This window comes from Lithobates pipiens, unplaced genomic scaffold (genome assembly GCF_037356315.1).
Source record: "Lithobates pipiens isolate NorthernLeopardFrog02 unplaced genomic scaffold, aLitPip1_a1.2 Scaffold_8, whole genome shotgun sequence".
Lineage (NCBI taxonomy): Eukaryota > Metazoa > Chordata > Amphibia > Anura > Ranidae > Lithobates > Lithobates pipiens.
In genome coordinates, this window is record NW_027507903.1 from 475,931,123 (window position 1) to 475,946,915 (window position 15,793).

Genomic DNA, 15,793 nt, shown 5'->3' on the forward strand with positions numbered 1-15,793 from the left:
TGAAAGCTGAGTGGAGAGAAGGGACCCCCCCCCCCCACACACACACACACACACACACACACACACACGAACAGGGCTAAGGCTGTCAATCAGGTGGAGATTCCTCCCCGTCACCATTTTTATCTTGGTGTCAGGAAAACTTGTGAGAACTGATTCCTGCTGATCAGGCCCGGCGCCAGCATACGGCAGCCAAGGCGGCCGCCTGAGAACATCAGAAGAGGGGGGAGCCAAAGCCAGGGTTCCCTGATAATATTGACGCCGGCAGCTGGCCCTGTCCAGCTCTGTACACTGACAGGAGGCGACGCAGCACAGCCCTGGCCGGGTGCTCTTTACTTCATGTGCTCCCATACCCTTACTACAGTCCTGCCTACTGAACTCCTTCCTTTGCCAGCTGCAGCACAGAGCGAGACTGCAACACACTCAAAGACCACCCCCCTCTCTTCAGCTCTCAAGGTGAGGATCGCTATTTCATGCGATGTAAGAAAGACAGCACAAACTATTCTTTAGGTTAAGCCTCATAGGTGCTTTTGAACATCTACCACCATGGGTGAAGACTGGCCTTTGTACAAAGATTCCTTTAGCCCTCTCTGAAGTTACTGGGCTCCTCCTCATCATGTACTGGCATGCTCTGCTCTTGACAGCTGTCAGGTATTCTTGCTTCTTTAGAACTGTCATTACCATTGAGGCATTGCCTCTGTACATTCCTCACTGTCAATGGGTGAATATATCCTTTTGATACTGTCTGATCTATCAATGGGATACCATGATTCAGATTGCTCTGCAACTCTCAAATCCACTTGATTGCGGCGATAGAGAGTTCCTTCAACATCCACAAGATAGGAACGTGGTGCAACCTTTTGCAGACAAGTACCCATTCTCCAACGGCCTGTTTGATCTCCAGGTAATGGTTTCATACAGATTAGTTCCCCACTATTCAATTGCGGCAAATCTCTGGCCGATGTGTCATATCGTGCCTTTGACGCTTGTCTCTGAAGTCTTAACTTTTCTGTGACACCTTGTATGACAGAGGCTTCAAAAAGCCTATTTGCTATTGGTAAGGAGGTCTTTAATCTCGTTGACATCAGTCTTTGTGGAGTGTTTCTCCAAAGTAAAACGGCCTTCAATGGGTCTTTACTATCACTTTGTACTTTCTTGCATACCTTTTTAGCAATCTTTACAGCTGATTCAGCTTTGCCATAAGCCTGTGGATGATGTGAAGAGGAAGTAACATGCTCAAAATCCCATTCAGTAGCAGGTTTTCTGAATTGTAGGCTTACAAACTGAGGGCCATTATCAGGGATCACTTTATCTGGTTGGCCATGACATGCAAAGTAAGTCTTGCACCTCTTAATTGTAGCTTCAGTGGATAAGTCAGGAAGAAGGTCTATTTCCCAGAAGTCTGAATAATGATCGACTAATAGCAAGTATTCTTTGCCTGCATAGTTGAATAACTCCATACTAATAATCTGCCATGGGAATGTAGGTATCGCATGTGACATCATGGTTTCTTTTTGCTGTAAATGGGCATCTCTAGCATCAACAAGTGTGAAGACACATGCTTTGGGTAGTTTGTGAAAAATATCATCAAGTGTTGGCATTAAGTAGTGTGACCGTTTCAGGACCATATTTAGAAACTTGGGATCAATGCATATTGTGATCTTCTCAGGCTTTCTGATAACAATCATGTTGGTAATCCAATCTGTAGGCTCTGATACTGAAGTTAGATGTCCTTCAATTTCATATTTATCTAGTTGAGATTTAACCTGTGGCTTAATAGCTATAGGCACATTGTGTGCAGCACATTGTACAGGTTGAATGGTAGGATCTTACTACCATTCTGTTTCAGGAACCTCTCCTGAAACAGAGACTATTGGGCCCTCAAAACACATCACTGTAGGCGTGAAGAATTGGCTGTTTTTTCAGCGGCCTAGTCAGATATTTTGCAGGCTGATCATCAATATTGCGTAGCTCAGCAGGAATGGTGATCTGCATTAGTCCAAGGCGCTCACATGTTGAACTTGTTAATAGCAGTTTCTGATCGGCTTCAACAAATCTCAAAGATCAGTTTGTGTATACAATCACGTATGCATAGTTGCCAACAGTCCCGATTTTCCCAGGACAATCCCAATTTTGGGACCCTCCTCCCGATTGGAGGCCACCCCGATTCGGGATTTTGCCTTTTTTGTCCAGGGAAATCAGGAATGTTTGGGTCTGCAGCAGCTGGCTCCAACAAAATGGCCACCGGCACCGCCACTAGGTTCCCCTTGTGTTTAGTGGAGAGGGGAGGGGGCTTGATCCGTGCAGCCAATGAATCAGCTTCTCTCTTCACATTTCTGAAGCCGGAGTTAGCAGCATGGATCAGCTCCTCCCCTCTCCACTGAACACACGGTGCCACTCATGGAGTTTGCTCTGCTCTTGTCGGAGTAAAGCCCAGGCCAGCAGCGATGTAACTGTAATGTACAGGGGGTGGGTAGTAACTATATACTGGGGGGTTAACTATGTACAGGGGGTTACTATGTACAGGGGGGTTACTATGTACAGGGGGGTAACTATGCAAGGGGGTAACTATGCACAGGGGAGTAACTATGCATAAGGGATTACTACGTACAGGGGGGTAACTATGCACGGGGGTAACTATGTACAGGGGGGTAACTATGTACAGGGGAGGTAACTATGTACAGGGGTAGCAAGGGGGAGAGGGGTAACTATGTACAGGGGGAGGGGGTAACTATGTACGGGGAGGTAACTATGGCTCTGCCGGGGACACTGATGTAAGGACTGAGGCTGGGGACACTGGTGTAAGGTTGACTCTGCTGGGGGCAGCTGATGTTAGGAGGGACTCTGCTGGGGGCACATGATGCAAGGAGGGACTCTGCTGGGGGCACCTGATGCGAGAACGGACTCTGCTGGGGGCACCTGATGCAAGGAGGGACTCTGCTGGAGGCAACTGATGCAAGGAGGGACTCTGCTGGGGGTACCTGATGCAAGGACAGACTCTGCTGGGGGCACCTGATGCAAGGACGGTCTCTGCTGGGAACACCTGATGCAAGGACAGACTCTGCTGGTGGCAGGCGACGTGGCAGGTGACAGGTGGCAGGTGACACGCTCAGGGGTCCCACTGATTCTTCATTATGGTGAGTTAAATGATTTAATTTTATATTACAATGTAATAATAGAAATAATGTGCTGCAATCATCCTGACACCATAACAACCATGGTGATTGAAGCGCTAACACCAGGTGCTTGGAGTGTCTTTATCTGCTGATTGTTAAACTCTGGAATACACATATTTCTATTGCGGTGTAGGATCTGGGGCTGCTGTCCCTCCATCCCTCTCCCTCTCCCCCCCTTTCCCCCTTTCCCTCTCCATCCCTCATTCACCTCAGACCCTAACCACACCCCCTTTGAGCCATGCCCATTTAAGCCACACACACTATTTTGTGTAAACCACACCCATTTTTCAGTGCGACACATTTTCGTTTTTCTATGACACACCTACAAACGCATGCCACACCCCCTAATTATAATGTGACTCTGCCTACAGCCAAAAAAGTCTCCCTAAACATTTTTTTACAATGTTGGCAACTATGCATATGCTGCATTCTGTTTGGAAAAGCCCCAATGATTCCATTAGTTCCCCTGAATACAACTTTACAACTTTAGTTTGGTGCTACTAGGCTGAAGGGGTGCTCTGGGTGCCAGTTTAATTTTGTCCTTTAACCACTTCAGCCCCAGAAGGATTTACCCCCTTCCGGACCAGAGCACTTTTTACAATTTGGCACTGCGCTACTTTAACTGGTAATTGTGCGGTCATGTGATGCTGTACCCAAGCAAAATTTGCGTTCTTTTTTTCCCACAAATAGAGATTTCTTTTGGTGGTATATGATCACCTCTGCAATTTTTAGCAATATAAATGAATAAAAGACCGAAAATTTTGAAAAAATTTTTTTTTTTAAATTTTTGCTATAAAAAAAATACAATAACCTCAATTTTAGTCATACATTTAGGCCAAAAAGCATTCAGCCACATATCTCGGGTAATAAAAAAAATTCAAGAAGCGTATATTTATTGGTTTGCGCAAAAGTTATAGCGTCTACAAACTGGGGTACATTTTCTGTAATTTATGCAGGTTTTAGTCTATGACTGCCTATATAATTTCTTGAGGTGATAAAATGACAGGGTAGTACAAAACCCCCCAAAATTACACCATTTTGGCAAGTAGACACCCCAAGAAATTTGCTGAGAGGCTTGTCGAGGACATGTAAAATTTTATATTTTGCCACAAGTTTTGGGAAAATTACAATCATTTTATTTTTTTCAGAAAGTAGTCAATAAATGATATATTGCTCAAACATGCCATGGGCATATGTGAAATTAAACCCCAAAATACATTCTACTGCTTCTCCTGAGTATTGGGAAAGCACATGTGTGGGACCTTTTGGCAGTCTAGCCGTGTACAGGACCTCGAAAACCAATCACCGCCGTCAAGCTTTCTAAGGGCATAAATTCTTGATTTCACTCCTCACTACCTATCACAGTTTCAGAGGCCATGAAATAGACACCCCAAACTATTTGCTGAGAGGCATGTTGAGTATTTTGCAGATATCGCTTTTTGTCAGAACGTTTTGAAATTGAAAAAATAAAAAATGTGCATTTTCCCTTTCTTTCTTAATTTTCCAAAACAAATGAGAGCTGCAAAATACCAAAATAAAAAAATCACCATGCCTCTCAGAAAATAGCTTGGGGTGTCTACTTTACTAAATGGGTCATTTGGGGGGGGGGGGGGGGTTGTGCTATCTTGACATTTCAGGGCCTCCGAAACTGTGATAGGTAGTGAGGAGTGAAATCACCATTTTACGCCATTAGAAAGCCTGAAGGCGGTGCTTGGTTTTTGGGGTCCCGTTACACGGCTAGGCTGCCAAAAAGTCCCACACATGTGGTATCCTCATACTCAGGAGAAGCAGCAGAATGTATTTTGGGGTGTAATTTCAAGATACATAAATCAGTGCTGCAGCTAAATGGTGTACCTGAAAAGCAAACAATGTTAACAATAAATCATTAACTCAATAAAACAACAATCTATGCTTCCAAAAAAAAAGAGTAAAAAAAATATGTGACGAAGCATAGGGGCAATCCACCCCCAATGTTAGGGGCAAATCACCCCTCCACCTCTGTCCCCATGCTTCAGCATATATGCTCTTTTTTTTTTTTTTATTGTGATGGTGAAATCACCTCCTACAGCAGTCATGTCCAAAGTCCGGCCCGCGGGCCATTTGCGGCCCGCGGTCCGGTTTTGTATGGCCCCCACCTTGCCCCCAGCTTCTCCTGCATTATGGCCCGCCTGGCTCCGCACACCCCGAGCGCCTCTCTGACAAGCTGAGGCGTGTGCGGCAGGTCCGGAGCCTGTGATTCCGGCGGGGATTGGTGGCGGTGATTGGCTGCTAGTGCCTCTCACCCCGCCTCTCATCCCCGCCTCCCACTGACAATCAGATGCTGGGGGCGGTCCAAGGCCTCCGGGAAGCTGACAGCACACGCCGCCAATAGCAGACACTGAGCTGTCCCTGCAGCAGCTGCAGATCTCTCAGTGCCTGTGATTGGCGGCGCGGATTGGCGGCGCGGATTGGCTGCGGCGCCGCGCGCTGTCAGGTGCCTGAAATCAGAACGAGAGGAGAAAGAAGGTAAAGAGAATTACCGATAAAGATATTTAAAGAGAATTAAAGAGAGAATATTAAAGAGAGCGAATATTAAAGAGAGAGAATATTAAAGAGAGAGAGAATTAAAGAGAGAGAGGAATAAAGAGAATTAAAGAGAATTAGTGAGAGAAATAAAGAGAATTAAAGAGAGAGAGAGAGAGAGAGAGAGAGAGAGAGAATTAAAGAGAGAGAGAAATAAAGAGAGAGAGAAATAAAGAGAGAGAGAAATAAAGAGAGAATTAAAGAGAGAGAGAATTAAAGAGAGAGAGAATTAAAGCGAGAGAGAATTAAAGAGAGAGAGAGAATTAAAGAGAAAGAGAGAGAGAAATAAAGAGAACGAGAGAAATAAAGAAAAAGAGAATTAAATAAAGAGAAAGAGAGAAATAAAGAGAAAGAGAATTAAATACATACGTATATCCAAATAACAGCTCATCTTCCCCACACACAGGTGCAAAAGGTAGCAGAATTCTTGCTGGGCGGTGTATTCGTGTATGGGACAAACACGCTTAGACCAAAACCTCTGACACTGCGCTTACATAATCATTTTCCCATTCTGGTCAATTTATAAAATGGCGACTGTAAACAAGAGAAGGAAAGTTGACAGTGAGGGCCGCCGCTTCCAGGACAAGTGGAAAGTGGAATATTTCTTCACTGAAATACGGAATCACTGTGTTTGTCTGATATGCCAAGAGACTGTGGCTGTTTATAAGGAATTTAATGTCAAGAGGCACTACCAGTCGCGACATAGCACATATGACAAGCTAACAGGGCGCGACCGCAGTGAAAAGTTGAAGCAACTTGAAGCTGTTTTAATGTCGCAACAGCGATTTTTCACAAGAGCCCGTGAGTCAAATGAAAATGCCACAAAGGCAAGCTATGAGGTGGCAACGTTAATTGCTAAAAATTGCAGATCTTTTGCTGAGGGTGACTTCATCAAAGAATGTGTTATGAAAATGGTGGAGAATATCTGTCCAGAGAAGAAGCAAGAGTTTGCCAACATTTGCCTGGCTCGTAACACTGTAGCACGGAGAATTGAAGAGATTTCATCAGATATTAAGAGACAGTTGACATCCAAAGGAGCGGATTTTGATTTCTTTTCTATAGCCTGTGATGAAAGCACAGACCTATCTGACACGGCTCAGTTGCTGATTTTTATGAGAGGGGTGGACGATGAAATGAATGTGACTGAAGAGCTACTTGACCTCCAGAGTCTTACGGACCAAACAAGAGGAAAAGATTTGTTTGTTTCTGTTAGTTCCGCCATAAATGACATGAACTTGCCTTGGAACAAAGTTACTGGGATTATTACTGATGGGGCACCTGCCATGGCTGGTGAGAGAAGTGGATTAGCAGCCCTAATCTGTAACAAGGTGATTGAAGAAGGAGGCAAAGCTATTAAACTCCACTGTATCATTCATCAACAAGTTCTTTGTGCTAAACATCTAAAATATGACCATGTTATGAAACCGGTGGTGAAGACTATTAATTTTATTCGCTCTAAAGCCCTGTGCCACCGCCAGTTTAAACAGTTTCTACTGGACATCCAGGCTGAATACGAAGATGTTTTATATCACAACGATGTAAGATGGCTCAGTCGGGGGTCTGCACTGCAGCGTTTCTACTCTCTCAAAAAGGAAATTGGAGAATTCTTGGAAACAAAGGGACAACCGATGCAAGAACTATCTGATCCAATGTGGCTGGCCGATTTGGGGTTTCTAGTTGACATAACCAAGCATCTGAATGTCCTGAACACGAGTCTTCAGGGGAAAGATGCAGCAGTGAACCAGCTTTATTCACACCTCAAAGCCTTTGGAACAAAGCTGCAACTTTTCATAAGGCAGTTGTCACAAGCACAACCCAATCTGATACATTTTTCAGCGTTGCAGGAAATAATGACCAGTTTTCCACAGGACAATATCAGTGCGCAAATGAGCAGATATGCAGCAGACATCACATCTCTGGCTGGGGAGTTTAAACGGCGCTTTCAGGATTTTGCAGCTATTGAAAAGGAGATCAGCCTTTTCTCCTCTCCATTCTCTGTTGACCCCGATGATGCTCCAGATCAGCTGCAGCTTGAGCTCATTGAGCTGCATTGTGACAGCGAGTTACGCAGTCGTCACCAACTACTCTCTCTTGTAAACTTTTATCGCCAACTGGATAAAAGCCGGTTTCAAGAGATTCGAACATTGGCTAAGAAAATGCTGAGCTTGTTTGGCTCAACATATATATGTGAGAAGACGTTCTCTGTTATGAACTTTAACAAGAACCGCGTGAGGACAAGACTAAGTGACTCTCACCTGCGGGACATTTTGCGCATCAAAACCACTGCCTTTGACCCAGACCTGACCTATGTGCTGCAGTCCAGATCTCAGTTTCACCCTTCACATTAATGCAGACAAGTTTTCTTTTTCAATTCAGATTAATGTAAAATCTCAGTTAGTATCAGTTGGTCTAAATCAGTTATGACTATATTTCACAAGATGGACACTTGGTTTTATGTTCCTGTTCATATTTTTTTTTTAGCTTAAAAGTTGACAGACAGCCTTTATTAATGTACTTTAGAATGTTCCTGACATATATTTCAGCTTCCTGGATTTTTTTTTTTCATCCGGCCTTCATATATGAAAGGCAGAGTGATTTAACACCTGTGTAGATTTGTCATCCATGTGACGAAATTAAAAGTATGCCGTTTGCAATAAACTTTGGTTAAAAATTTAATTTGCATTTCATTTTAACGGTTCAAAAAAAGTCAGGCAAAATGGTCGGCCCTCATGCATGTTCACTTCATGAAATCCGGCCCTCTTTGAAAAAAGTTTGGACACCCCTGTCCTACAGCACTGGAGTTGCTTATTTACATATCGGAGCAAACGCTTTTGCTGTCAAGGTAAAAAAATCAGTGCTGCAGCTGAATGGCGTACCTGAAAACAAAAAAATGGTTAACAATAAAACACAGTAAACAGTAAAGTATAAAAGAATTACATACCTGAAAAACAAATATGACAAAACATAGTAACAATAAAACATTGCAGTTAAGCAATAAGCACAGAATACAGTAAAAACAAAGAGCAGAACACTAAATAGAGAATAGAGAGAGAGAAAGAGAACAATAAAACGACAACTATTTTTGGCATTTTTATTTTATTTTATATTTTTTGTTTTTGTTTTTCACTTTTCGTTTATTGGGACTGTGACATCGTAAGGGGGCGGGGTCACCATGTGACATCAACCAGTGACCCCGCCCCTTGTCCCTATATAAGTCGCCATGCACCGCGTCCCTGGCATTGCGGCCGGAGAGAGCATTGAGTCAACATCTCCAGAAGAAGAAGAACGGAAGGCGATGGCGAGGGTGGCGACAGAAGACCGGGCCACCGCTAGTAAAAGAGCTGGAAGAAGAAGCGGTGGCCCGGCAAGAAGAACCGAAGAGGGGGACAAGACCCCCGAAGTCGGAAGAAGAGGGCGGCGGCGACGAAGAAGAAAGCCGGCCTCCGCTAGCAAAAGAGCTGTACGTTGTACCCCATACTCATTCACATAGGGTAGGGGGCTGGGACCTGGGGCCCCCTTATTAAAGGGGGCTCCCGGATTCCGATAAGCCCCCCGCCCGCAGACCCCAACAACCAACGGCCAGGGTTGTCGGGAAGAGGCCCTTGTCCTCATCAACATGGGGACAAGGTGCTTTGGCACCCCCCATGTTGAGGGCACGCAGCCTGGTATGGCTCAGGAGGGGGGGGGCGCTCGCTCATCCCCACCCCCTTTCCTGGCCGGCCGGGTAGTGTGCTCTGATAAGGGTCTGGTATGGATCTGGGGGGGGCCCCCACGCCGTTTTTTCGGCGTAGGGGGTTCCCCTTAGAATCCATACCAGACCTAAGGGCCTGGTATGCTCTCGGAGGGGGAACCCACACCAAATATTTTTCATAAATGCTCATGCTCTGATTGGCCACGGCAAAAGTCGTCTTGCCTGGGGCGACTTAAAGTCGTGTTGTAAGTCGCCCCAGGTCGTGTCTAAGTCGTGTTCAAGTCATCTCCAAGTTGCCTCACAAAGTCGTCCTGGATGTCCTGTCACCCCTGTGTGAACCGGCTCTAACTGTAACGATTCGGTTCCAGGTTCGGGTCTCTTAAAATGCAATGGCATCTTTGGAGACCCTGTGAAAGTGTGTCCTAGTCTGTGCAGTGCTGTACCCTATGCTAATACTCCACTAGTGTATGGTACTATTCAAAACATTCACTGATGCAAAGACCAGGTTGGACAGCACAGGAGGAACAATAATAGCGGGTGTCACACCTATATCCGTGTTTCTGACAGACACAACATTTTCTTTGGGGTGATCATTGGGTAGGATTGTACCAGTCCTGCCCTTGTGCAATGTATGCAATCTCTGATTGTCCCGTGTGCCAATTATGCAATCTCTGACCGTCCATGTGGCATTTATGCAATCTCTGATCGTCCCGTGTGCCATGTATGCAATCTCTGACCATCCCATGTGCCATGTATGCAATCTCTGACCATTTTGGTGTTATTTTTTTTCTGTAAGTTAAAAACATACACTCTAAACACTAGAACCACTATAGCTTAATGGAAAACAAATAAAGTGTATGCCATATATGTGGGCGGTGGGGCACTAAAATGCACCTTCGCCTGTGTAGTCAAAAATCCTTGCACCGACCCTGAAGAACAAAACAGCAGATAGAAATTACACTTTGTGCTCTTATTTGAGACAATTACACACTATAGAGTAGAGGTGTCCAAACGTTTTTCAAAGAGGGCCAGATTTGATGAAGTGAACATGCATGAGGACCGATCATTCTTTGAACCATTACAATTAAATGTGAATTAAATATTTTATGAAAAGTTTATTGCAAACAGCATACTTTTCATTTCGACACATGGATGACATATCTAAACAGGTGAAAGGCTAAAGCCTTTCATATCTGAAGGCCAAATGAAAAAAAATCCAGGAAGCTGAAATATATGTCAGGAACATTGTAAAGTACATTACATATTATTGGTAATAAAGGTTGTCTGTCAACTTTTAAGTAAAAAAAAATATGAGCAGGAACAAAACACCAAGTATACATGTGTGAAAATATATTTATAACTGATTTAGACCAACTGACATTAACTGAGATTTTACAATGTATTCATCTCACTTGAAAAAAAACTTACCTGCACAATGCTGTGTGTGGTGAAGAGTCTAAGGATGAGCTCGGGCATGTTATTTGGATATATATTTTTTGTGGCCCAATAAATCCCAGAGCGCCGCTCAGGACTAAGGATGAGCTTGGGCGTGTTATTTGGATATATCTCTTTTGTGGCCCCCAACAAATCCCCAAGTGCCGCTCAGGACTAAGGATGAGCCTGGACGTGTTATTTGGATATAGCTCTTTTGTGGCCCCCAACGAATCCTCAAACGCCCCTCAGCACTAAGGAAGAGCTTGGGCGTGTTATTTGGATATATTTTTTTGTGGCCCCAATGAATCCCCGATCGCTGCTCAGGGCTAAGGATGAGCTTGGGCATGATATTTGGATATATCTCTTTTGTGGCCCCCAATTCATGCCCAAGCGCCACTCAGGACTAAGGATAAGCTTGGGCGTGTTATTTGGATATAGCTCTTTTGTGGCCCCCAACGAATCCCAATGCACCGCTCAGGACTAAGGATGAGCTCAGGTGTGTTATTTGGATATATATTTTCAGTGGACTCAATGAATCCCCGAGCGCTGCTCAGGACTGAAGATGAGCACGGGCGTATTATTTGGATATATCTCTTTTGTGGCCCCCAACGAATGCCCAAGCGCCGCTCAGGACTAACGATGAGCTCGGGTGTGTTATTTGGATATATATTTTTTGTGGCTCCAATGAATCCCCGAGCTCCACTAATAACTAAGGAAGAGCTTGGGGGTGTTCACAACTCCACGTGTCCGAGCCTGCCAGAAAGCTGAGGGGGCGCAGCACCAATCACAGGCATTGAGACATTTCCCGATCTCTACAGCTGCAGACCGGAAAATGTCTCAATGTCTGTAATTAGGACTGTGCGCTATCAGCTTCCCAGAGGGCTTGGGCACGAGGAGTTGTGAACACGCCCAAGCTGTTCCTTAGTCCTGAGCGGTGCTCAGGTATTCGTTGGGGACCACAAAAGATATATATCCAAATTAACAGTGGGGCCATATTAAAAGGGAACAATTGGCCCATGGGCTGGACTTTGAACATACCTGCTATAGAGGGATATGTCTTGTTCATATTTCATGTCTGAAGTTTACAACCTCTTTAAATTTGAACTCCAGCCTTCCTTCAGACATGCACAGTTGTACAGGCTCCTCTCCTGTACTGAAATTTCACTGAAACGCACGTTGTTACAACGCATGCAAATGCACCTGCTTTGTGTGGTGCATTGTGATGCTGTTCATTGTGAATAGCAACTCAATGCATTGTACAGCACAATGCACCGCAGTGCACCACAATGCATATACTGTACATTGTGGTGTGCTGCTTTTGTAAAAAATGGTCATGCAGATTTTTAATTTGTTTTGATGTGTTGGCAGCCCATTCATTACGAATGGGCTGCAGTATTGCAACATATGTCAGTGCATACCAGAAGGTCCATTAATATGTGTGCATTTACACAACTGAATGTTTTCAGCTATTAATTAAAAAAATAAATTAGTACAGATCACTGGCTGGCTCTATTCATTAAGACAAAGAAGGGACTGGTAAATGACACCTTTACTGGTCATCCTTCCCTGCTTTCCATCCTGACAGATCTCCCACAGCAGCTGATGGGAGGGGGAAAGCTGGCAGCGCTGCAGGGGGCCAGGGAAGCACACAGGGGCCTGGGGCAGCAGCACAGTGATAGGGAGGCGGCAGGAGCAGCATTTGAAGGAGCCAATGCCCACCATTTCTCTCCTTCAGCCACTATATGGAGGGGTCGGTTCCTCTAAATGCCACTGCCCCCACCACCCACCTATCAAGGCACACAGGGTGCCACGGGGGTCCCCTGGAGCATGGGGCTGGGTCACAATGGTGACCTCTGTGACCCCTGTATGTACACCCCAGGTGTAGGCAGGATAAGTAGCAGAAGGGGTGGAAACATTTTTAATAGCTATGGTTAGGCAGGAAATCCACTTTATGTTTTTTGAGCTGCATAGATACATAGATAGTTTTATTTCGACCATTTGACCCCATAGTTCTATTTTAAGGGGTCATGAAGCCAAAAACTCCACAAAAAAGCAATTTGTGTTTTCTGCAAACGATTTCTAAAAGAATGGTGAAAGTCATTGCATGGTGAGGCTGCCATCTCTGGGGTCACAGCGTGCCTTCTTCATGGGCGGCTGTTTTTCGTGCATTCCACAAGATGCCACCCACCCCCAGGAATGGCAACAGCTGTGCCGTCACCTACCTCCATGGAGATTAGCGCTTCTTTATCCTGAACAGTAGCCGACTTAATCAGACCACCTGCTCACAAGATTCCAAGTAATTCAGCGTATTCACAAAATTAAAGCAATTCATGGCAAATCGCGTTCATCTTTCCGACTTGACAGCTGAGTTTTTTTTTCCCTTTAGTTCTGCGCCTCATGCATAATGTAAACCAAAACGGCGCTTTCCAAGTAGCGGGAAATGGTAAATGGTGACAACAAACCTTCATTTTGACAATATAAAAATAAGATTATTTCACATCAGCCAGCGATATTCCTAGCAATTTGCATCTTCAAAGCAACAAAAACACACAAAAAGATCTCCAAAACTAAAATGGGGCCAGTACCGGGCAACAGGATTGAGCAAAATTTCCTATATTTCACAGAAATGCATTTGAGGGTGAAACACATAGGTGGTAAAGATGGTTTTCAGGGTGCAACTGGTTTTAACTTCAATAGTGTTTTTAATAATTGCTGGTGTATTTTGTTACCCTGAGGTTAGCTTATTTGTATTGAGTTACCTGGAACTGCAGCAGTACTGGATGCAACAGTTTGTCCATGCGTTGTGGTACAGCAACTGCTCCTTTTATCGCTTCTTGGTCTTTTGGCTAAGATCAAGTGTAATATCTGTTCTTCTCAGTTGCCAGAGCAGGCGCTGTGCTGCTCCTATTCAGGGAAGGCTATGCAAATCCTCTGGCACAATGGTACCTGGACGGCTTGTATTGGCAGGGGCCGAACCTGAGCGCTCTCCGGTATTGGAGCTGGTGCTCGGTCGAGTCCGAGAGAGTCAGCAGTGTGCCCCAGGTGAGGATGGGTGCTGTAGTGGTCTGGCCGGAGGCTGGGTCATCCCGGCCTTTTGTCTAGGATTGGTGTGGTCCTGTCCCGTTGGAAGAGCTGTCATCCTGACCTTTGGACTGGCCAGAGTGTTGCCATGCAAATCCACTTGTATGATGGGGGCCTGGAAGGCTAGCATCGAAAGGCTAGCATTTGGCATCCACAGTTCTCCCAGAAAAAGCAGAAGGGCTCACTATCTGGCAGGGACGGAGGTTGCACTGTTCTGGCTGAGGACCGGCCCCAAAGAAGCCCGTGGTGCATGTGACCCTGGAGTGGCAGTCCAGGGGTGCCGTAACTTCACTGTGAGTGAGGGTCACTTTGTGTTGTGGCACCAAGGTCACTGCACTACCACAAAGTTTTTTCACACCTGCCTCTTCGGCCAGGCCTTTTGTCTTGCACAATGGTCACTTTCACTTCCTCTCTCCATTTCCTTCTCCCCCACTTTATTTATTTATAGCCCCTTGTTTGTCACTCTTTTGTCTTTTTTGTTGGTGCTCAAAATTTTTTTTTGGGGGGGGGGGGGGCGCAAACAAACTGAAAAAAAAAACATCAATTGCAGCCTCTCTGTGCCCAACAATTGTTGCCACTGTGCCCATCAATTGCCACCACTGTGCCCATCAAACGCAGCCACTGTGCCATCAAACGCAGCTACTGCGCCCATCAAATGAAACCACTGTGCCATCAAACGCAGCCACTGTACCCATAAATTGCCACCACTGTGCCCATTAAACTCTGCCACTATACCATCAAGCGCAGCCACTGTGCCCATCAAGCGCACCCACTGCGCCCATCAAACGCAGCCACTGTGCCATCAAACACAGCCACTGTGCTATCAAATGAAGCCACTGTGCCATCAAATGCAGCCACTGTACCCATAAATTGCCACCACTATGCCCATTAAACGCTGCCATTGTACCATCAAGCGCATCCACTGTGCCCATCAAACACAGCCACTGTGCCATCAAACGCATCCACTGTGCCCATCAAACATTCCCACTGGGCCCTTAAGCGCAGCCACTGTGCCCATCAAACATTCCCACTGTGCCATTAAGCACAGCCACTGTACCCATAAATTGATAGGCATCCAATCACAGCGCCTGTCGCTTCAGTCAATCAGATGACAGGTAACCAGACCCGGTGCACCTGATTGGTTGAGAGGCAGGTCAGTGTTAGGGAAGCGATTTATTTGATTCCCTCACACAACACTGTGTAAACAGCAAACTCACAGCAGTGCGCCCGCTGTTTACCAATTTGGAAGCCTATTAGAGCCCATGGCTCTAATCAGGATACCTATTAGAGCCGACGGCTCTAATCAGGCATTTCCAAAAACACCCCTGTCGCTGTAATTCAGATGCCTGTTACCCGACAAGGGGCCAGACACCCAAATAGGGGGCGGCAGCAGCGACAATAGACAATGCATGAATCTATCTATTGGAGATTGATGGGTGCAGGAGAGAGGGGGCGGCGCTCCTGCGCCCTCTATGGACACACTGTCACTGGTGTAGGTCCTCAGGCCTGCCCTGAAAGTCTTGGGAGAGGGTGGACACTTCTGGCTTAGTTCGCCCTCTCTCATGGGGTCTCCCTTCAGGGAAGCCCCACCTAGTACTTGGGTGGGTCTGTTTCTGCAGACCCTCCAAAGAATAGGGACAGGCTGATTTCTGACAGATGGACCAAGTGTAAGTATCCCAGTCCCCGTCTGGAGCCTAACGTCTCGGGGGATCAGGGCAAGGTCCTTGGATTTTGGAGGACTATGTGTACACTCGTTGCACATTTTGTGTATCACTCTTTATGTGTTCACCCATCATGGGCTTTAAAGAAAAAAAAAACTGCTCCTTTTATCTATATGTTTTATAAACAATGG

At 45.5% G+C, this 15,793-nt stretch overlaps 1 pseudogene; it reads left to right on the forward strand.

Moving 5' to 3' along the window:
- Nucleotides 1-13,686: 13,686 nt before the first annotated feature.
- On the forward strand, nucleotides 13,687-13,793 carry LOC143964651 (U2 spliceosomal RNA; annotated as a pseudogene).
- The last annotated feature ends 2,000 nt before the right edge of the window (nucleotides 13,794-15,793 follow it).